Source organism: Phocoena phocoena, chromosome 13 (genome assembly GCF_963924675.1).
Source record: "Phocoena phocoena chromosome 13, mPhoPho1.1, whole genome shotgun sequence".
Lineage (NCBI taxonomy): Eukaryota > Metazoa > Chordata > Mammalia > Artiodactyla > Phocoenidae > Phocoena > Phocoena phocoena.
In genome coordinates this window covers 4,381,894-4,390,000 of record NC_089231.1, presented here as the reverse complement: position 1 = coordinate 4,390,000, position 8,107 = coordinate 4,381,894, and the positions used below count along the sequence as shown (strand labels likewise).

Here is an 8,107-nt window from a genome sequence, read left to right as displayed (position 1 = left end):
ATAGGGACCTCCCTGATGGTCCAGTGGTAAAGAGCCTGCCTGCCAGTGCAGGGGACGCGGGCTGGATCCCTGGTCGGGAAACTAGTCTCCCACATGCCGTGGGACAACTAAGCCCATGTGCCCACGCGCCCCGGAGCCCGCGTGCCACAACTAGAGAGAGAAAACCTGCATGCCGCAATTAGAAGCCTGTGCACTGCAGCGAAGACCCGACGCAGCCAAAAACAATAAAGAAAATAAATGAACATTTTTTTTAAAGAAGATTCCAATGGTATAAAAAAAAAGAATTCCAAGTTGGTGATTAAAATATATATATATATATATATATATATATTTCAGTTACACACAAAATTATAGATATAATTTTGTGTAACTGAAGTATGTGAAACGTTGGCCACCGAGGCCTTTTCCCTGAAGCCCTGTAGGCATCGTGCTGGACTAGTTTGGATGCTGGGATGTTTCTGTGTTGTTAAAGGATAGGCCACCATTAATGTCTGCTACACGTTTTTACCTGAGAGAATGGGCATTTATTTTCTCATAAGCACGTAGGATACGGCGTCTGGTAATTACTTAAACTTACTTATATAAGCTTATAGCTTGTTGTCTTCATGGCAGATGAAAGTCTACTAGGTTGCACTTTTCTCAAAGCAAATTACCTTCTTCTAGACTGAGAATATATATTCAGTATATTAAGAAGTGAACAGTTAATGAAATTATAGGTGTCTTTTCCTCTTTGGGCTAAAGAAGAACCAAGGAGAAGTCAAGGTTCTGTAGGGCTTGCACTGGTGGGTGGCCCTCCTCGCTGCTTATGCCATGGAGGACAAGCCACGTCTGGCCACGTGTTTAAATCAATCTCCTGTTCTACAACCACACAAACTGTGTGAGTGGGACTATTCTTGAAGTGTTAAATGCTAACGAAATAATTTGCGTTTCTAACAGAGACAGAGCTTACTGTCGCTTCCTACTATTTCTTCTTTGTGAATCTCATTGTTCTCCAGTAGAGTGGAAGGTGGAGCAGGTTGTTAAATTCAAAGCAGCTTATTGCTCTTACTGGTTGTAGAAACCAAAACGAGCAGAGATATGAATAGAGAAGTAATGTAAGTGGATGTAAATGTGGGAACATGAATGGTGAAAAACAGATGGGAAGTTCTGTATACTTTTGGGAGTAGAAGGAGGGGTAGAGCAGTGTGCAAATCCTATCAAAGGCAGTGGCATATCCATAGGTTAGCGTGCAGTTAATCAATGTTATTTGAAGTCAGTCAAGTATTTTGAATAGCATGGAAACAAGATAATTTTAGGCCATTCTCAATTAAAGATGTCACTGAAGGGGGCGTGGCGGTCCTGTAAGTAGACAGGTGGAATTTTCAACCCTATTTCAAAATTAAGTTTCATTTTATGAAGCATGGCCTTTTGTTATGGTTGTTGATGTACATGGCTCACCTCTCCTATCACATTGTGTTCTCTTTGAGGATATAACCAAAACGATTCATTTTTATGTTTCTTTTCATATAGTAGGCACTAAATAAATATTTGTCGAGTAAATTCATTTTGAAAATAATAAATCAATACCTAGGAAAATAGACTTTTCTTGTAATCACAGACTTCCCATGGAAATCATGATGATAATTAGACTTAAATTACTTCTGTTCTGAAAGACCTCCCAGTGGGTTTGAAAGGCTGGCCTTGCCCTTTTAGACCAGCACCCAGATGTACGGGTGAGCAGAGCCCACCCGTGGGTCACATGGGCCAGCGCTGTGGCTGCCGTGTGGCGGCTTCTCCATGAGCACGTGGTATTGGTAGCTGCCCTTGGGACGGGGCTGTGAATACCTGACAGCGACATAGCGGCAGAGCCCAGAGCCTGGGTCCTTCCAGCCACTGGAGAGCAGTGGGTGGGTCACGGTCAATCAGGCGACTGCCTTCATCCACTCCTGTGCTGACGCACAGGCTCCTTCTTCCTGTGAGACACTGTTCTGTGTTATCAGATGATGCACATCCCCTTGTATCACATAACAAATGTTAACATAACTATAGCTGAGAAATGGGGAGAAAAATTAATGTACATCAGTTTTTATTGTCACAGCAATTGATTTCAAAGAATTGGGATTTACGAAGAGCAGGAAACAATGAGAAGTGACCTGATAGGAATTGTCCTATTTAATAGTTAGCCGCCAGTTAGGAAAAAAGAAAAAGAAAATTCGTAGAATTTAGAACAGGGTGATCCAGAAATTGTCCAATTAAAATTTGATATTGCAGAAAATGTTCAGAAGATTGTGTTTTGTGCTTACTTCTGATTTCTATAAATTCTTTTTTGCCTTAGAGTTTATAGAAATGGTGTATTTCATTACTTACAAAATTATCCAAAAAAAGAAACTTTGGATAATTTTGTAAGTAATGAACTATACTGTTATTTTTAAGTATCTATTTTACTTAGATGCCTATAAAACTTACTGTTATTGTATATTATTTTTACTATTTGAACTTTATCATTTGAAAAGTCAGAGTCTTACTATCCTGGCCCATTCCAGGTCCTCTTCACGCCCCACTCTCCTGACGTAACCGCTTGGGATCATTCATATTTTTGTCCTGCTAGAGATAACCTGAACACTTTGCTGATTCTGTGTTTCTTGGTTTATGGGCGGCATCTGGTTGTTGTCACAGATCAGGAAGTTAGCTCATGCACCCAGTTTACCGCTACACCTCTCCTCTCTCCCCTATTTTTTTTTACTGTGTTCATTTTGGTTTTCTAAGTGATTACCTTTACAACCTGACTTACCTTACTTAAATCTTTTACTTGATTCATCAAACTGAATTATGTCTGTGTAAGCATGAGAATCTTCACGCTTGATTTTCATTTCTGTTACCAACTTACGTCAGCTCTACTTTTGTATTGTTTATGACATTTACATTCTGTATAATACTATCCAATCCAGTTGTTTTTAAGCTGCATGTTTTGATCATATTTGCTTTACATGAGTAAAACTTAAAAGATATTTTCATGAATAATCCAAGTGATCCAAAAATATACTGAGCAAACGTAGAAGTTCCCTCTGCCTTGGAAACCTTTCCATAGATATAATTACCATCAATAGTTTGCTAGGCTTTCTTCTAATACCCATTTAATGCATTTGTGTATCTATATGAGTATATTGTATAGTTTTCAAAAGTTGAAAGGATTCTTATATGTATTTACCTGGGACTTGCTTTTTTTTTTTAACAGTGTGTCTTGGAAGTTTTCCCATGGTAGTACATAAGGTGTACCTTATTTTGTTGAATGGCTTTTGTCCAGCAAATAAGGATGAATGATGAGCTACACACATACACACCAGGGCTTCCTCCGTAGCATTTGAGGGAGATTCAGAGACAGGCATGTCATCGTTCTTCCTCCTCTCAGCCTGTCTCTGTACCTGTCACACCTGTGGTTCTCTGGAGCCACACTCAGGGATGTTGCGGTGCCTGGCGTCAGACTGGGAAAGGCACCATGGGACTGGTCAGCTCCACTGCTTGGGGAGTCCACCCTGGATGGCGTGAGGTCAGGGCTGTGCGGGAGCAGTCGTGTGGCCTGGCCTACCAGGTCGCTTGCCTTGTTCTGGCACCACGTGAACACTCATGGTTGGGGGGTACCCTTGCTTTTCCTGTGATCAGGCTGTGCCCTCCCAGCATTCTACCAGGATGTAGTTGGCTTCCATGGAGCTCTGTAGGAGACCAACTCCTACTCTGAGAAGCAGGCTTGCATGGTAACCCTTACCTCTCAGCAGTATGGAAATCCGTAGTGTGGATCATTGTAAATTAACAACTCATTTCCTTTGTAAGCAAACATCTAGTTTCACATTCTCCCCTAGTGTTTAGCCATAAATAATGGTTTAATGATTCTCCTTATGGATAACTTCTAGAAATGAACTCCTAAGTCCAAGAGTATGTGTGTATTTTACTCTTGAAGGCTATCATCAAACGTCTTCCCAAAGCCTTTGCTAACTGACACTTACCAGTGGCATTCATTTCCCTTACCATTCATTAATGCTACCCGTCTTCTTAAATTTTGCCCTTCTGTTACCTTAGGCTTTCATTGGTATTTCCTTGGTTACTAGAGTCATTTAATGCTTACATAACCATTTGTAGATCTCCAGTTAGGAATTTCTTGCTTATGTTTTTTATCCAGTTTTTAAGATTTTTATCTTTTTTCTTATTAATCATAGGTACTCATTTTGTAGTCTGTATATTAATCATTTTATATGTTTCATATATTTTGTCCATTTCTTTGCCTTGTCTTTTAACTTTATTTATGACTATTATGCTATATAGCGGTTTTAAGTTTTGTGAAATGTTTTTGTTACATCTTTTTATAGCATTTGTGTTCTGAATTTTATTCAGGAAAGCTCTTTCAAATCAAGATTATAGAAATGTTTTCTTGTATTTTCTTCTAGCACGTTTATAATTTAGTGTCCTTAGGTTAATCTTAAAGTCCAAATGGCATTTATTTTTGCATGGTATAAGACCACAAGAGTCTAACTATTTCTTCCCCATGTGATAGGCAATTGACTGAACACTGTTTGTTGTATGACCCATCATTTCCTCACTGATCTGAAATGACATCTTTATCCCCGTATACATTGGTCCTTGTGTTCTTTGTCCTGGTGACGTATTGCGTTCAACACTCCCAATGACATTCATCTGTTTGCTAAACATCGTTGATAAGATGTTCCATTTTAACCAGAGGAATATGAACTTCTTTATTCTTGTACCCTCTAACCAATGTTAAATTTAACCAGCACAACTGTTTACTAATCTAAAATTACCAGCCTCTTTCTTTTTTTTTTTTTCTTTCGTTTTGCGGTACGCGGGACTCTCACTGTTGTGGCCTCTCCCGTTGCGGAGCACAGGCTCCAGACGCGCAGGCTCAGCGGCCATGGCTCACGGGCCCAGCCGCTCCGCGGCACGTGGGATCTTCCCGGACCGGGGCACGAACCCGTGTCCCCTGCATCGGCAGGCGGACTCTCAACCACTGCGCCGCCAGGGAAGCCCTGGATTACTCTTTTAAAGATACAGTAGAAGCCTCTTTCAACTGAACTTTTAGATAAATATGTACTATAATGCACTTGTTCCAATGCATACTTAACTACAGAGTAATTCTTTTCAAGGGTATTGGTTCAAAAAGTATATTCTGAACATGCAGAGAAAGAAATCACATTTCTAAACATATATGCGTGCTTACACTATATAACTGTTCGGGGAATCTGTTTTTCAAACGAATTGAAATTGCCTTTCGTGTACAGTGAGAAAATTGCTAATGATGATCCAGATAGTTGAACTGTACTGCATTTAATAGACTAGCAACAGTAATCAGAAGCGGACTGAGCACCTCCTGTACTTTCTGAACTTGTTTAATGTCATTTACCTTAACCCTCATGACAGCCTTATGAGATACATATATTATTCCCATAAAATAACAACAACAGCAAAGTACTCTGTGGTCAGCAAGTGTGGAAGGGAGAATGTTAAAGAAAACTAACACAGTTCTTTAAGTAGAACTTTCAGAAGATTTTAATGTCCATTTACATACACAACCTGTCCGATTATTAGCAGTAGACCAAGACAGTCTTTAATTTCACACAGGAGTTTGGGAGTGGTGAGGCCGATACATAGCTTCCCTTGGGGAACTAGGAAAGGAACGTTCATTGGGACGTGTGTGCATGTTAGCGCGTGACATCTGTGCCCGCTCTTTCTGCATTTCCTTTTCTTTGTCGGTAAGACAGTACTACCAGTACATGTTAATAAGTACATAGAAATTACCTGATTGTGTCTTAGTGATACTACTTTATTCTCTCTGGTTCCGTAGTTAACTCATGATGTTTGCCACACCAGCTCACCAGCACAGTCTTGTGATTGACGATCTGATGGCTTGGGTGGGAAGTTGTGACCTGGGAGGAAAGGAGCAGTGCAGAAGGATGAGTTCTGCCAGATGTGAGCCTTGTGCAGCTTGGTTCGTTGTAACAGATGGGCGCAGGCAGAGACAGACCAGCAGACTATGATAGAAAATCCAGAATTAGCTTCAAATAAATAAAATATTGATGAAGGTAGCATTTCAAGTCAGTGGGGGAAAGGTAGACTATTAAGATGTTGTCTTGACAGCTCTGGCTAGCAGTCTGGATCCACAGTTCACACCACACTCTAGGAGAATTTTGTAAGGGATCTAATATTCAGTGGAACATAATGAAACTATTCAAGTACTAGAACCAAATTCGGGACAATCCTTTTATGACCTCCAAGTAAGGAAGCCATAGGACAAAAGATGAACAAAATAAAACACTTCTGCTTTTCAGAAGATGCTGTAAGCAAAGTCTAAAGGAAACTAAGGAAGAAATATTTGTTACTTTTGTCATAAAGTATCTACCTCCTTTATGTATAAGAGAATGACTAACAACCCTTAGGAAAAAAACTGATAAAAATATGGAAAAGCAGTACAGAGAAAAGAAAATACATATGACATTTCAATATTCGAAGAAACTTCATTCGTTACAAAAGAAATGCAGATTAAAACTTTTAAAAGTTAAAAATTGAAACCCCAGTGAGCTACCATTTTTCACCCACCAAGCTGGTAAAAATGTGAAAGTTTGGTAACACAACACACTGCAGTGGCACGAATGTGCAGAAACAGACTCTCTCAAACGTTGTTGGTGGACGTGTAAATTGCTACAACTCCTCTGGATGGCAGTTGGGCAGCATTTATCAAAATTACAAAAGCATATGCCCATTGCCATTGGAAGCAATTCCACTTGGCATCCTGAGATTTTCTTGGCATCCTGAGAAATGGAAAGTGTTTCACAAGATGATTCATTGCAACCTTGTTTATACTAGCAAATGATTGGAAACAACCTAAATGCTCATGAGTAGAGGGTCAGTTAAATATAATACTCTCTGTCCTTACCATGAAATACTGCCTGGCTATTAACAAAGGAAGGAGAGGAGGCGGAGCAGAGGGAGGGAGTAGGGGAGGGTAGAGGGAGGCATCAGGAAGGACACTCTGCTCTAACATAGTCACGTGGAAACAACATCCCCACGCCTTGTTGTTAGGTGGAAGAAGGTGCTGCTGACACGGGTTATGCCAACAGATTTACATACAAGAAGAGGGGAGAAAAGAAGATACGGTGTGTTTGTGGATTGGAAAAATCATTCTTAATTCTCCCAAAAGATTGATAAGAAGTTAGGGATCCCGGGTCCCTGGTGGAGGTGGGGGTGATCCGGCCCGTGCTGGAGGAGGCTTTACTATATCTGTCTGTCAGTAGGCCGTTTGATGTTTGAAATATGTGAAAGTATGTTTCTTCAACTTCAGCGGTGCATTATTTTTTAATAACTGAAATAATATGCATCAAAAGAGGAAAAAATATTCATTAGGATTCTTTTTAAGCTTCCTTCTTATTAGGTTAAATAACATAAATTTAACATGATTTTGTGTTAATAGGCAGTGAGTGTGTAGTACTGACATAGTCTTTTGGCGTTCTAGAAGCACTTGTGGTTTATTTTATTAATTTATTATTTTAAAATGCATTGCTTTTGAACTGAATAAAATATTTCCTTTATTACATATTTTTTAAGAAGCCGTAAAATTAGGTCGCGTCTCTGGTCCTTTTGCTAATTGCCCAGCCCACGCTTTATATACTTATACACGTATATATGTACATATATGTAAAGCTGCCTCAAATTTTTCAGTGTGTCATATTTCAAAATTTCATTTGAAATGTCCTCATGATTCAGAATGCCTTCGCCATAAACCCAATGCTTGCGCTCATGGGCCCAGCAAGTCCGGCATGAATCCCTGCTCCCCACGAGGAGCCTGCAGCCTTGCGCTGAGGCATCTAACTTCCCATGGAACTGTCTTGACTACTGTTGCTTCGTGAGTTTTGAGATCAGAAAGTGTGAGTCCTCAACTTAGTTCTTTGTGAGACTGTATTGAGTCTTCTAGGTTCCATGCGTTTCCTTGTGAATTTTAGAATCAGCATTTCAATTTCTATAAGAAATCCAGCTGAGATTTTGGTAGGGTTGCACTGAATCTGCACATCAATTTGGGGAGTATTGCCATCTTAATAATATTAAGTCTTCCAGTCTGTGAGCATGG

The 8,107-nt window shown here is 39.9% G+C and overlaps 1 protein-coding gene across 1 annotated transcript in view; it reads left to right on the top strand.

Annotated features, from left to right (window-relative positions):
* The window catches only part of ZNF407 (zinc finger protein 407), a 399,036-nt gene that overhangs the window by 243,121 nt on the left and 147,808 nt on the right, over positions 1-8,107 (top strand). The gene's annotated exons all lie outside the window — the stretch shown is intronic.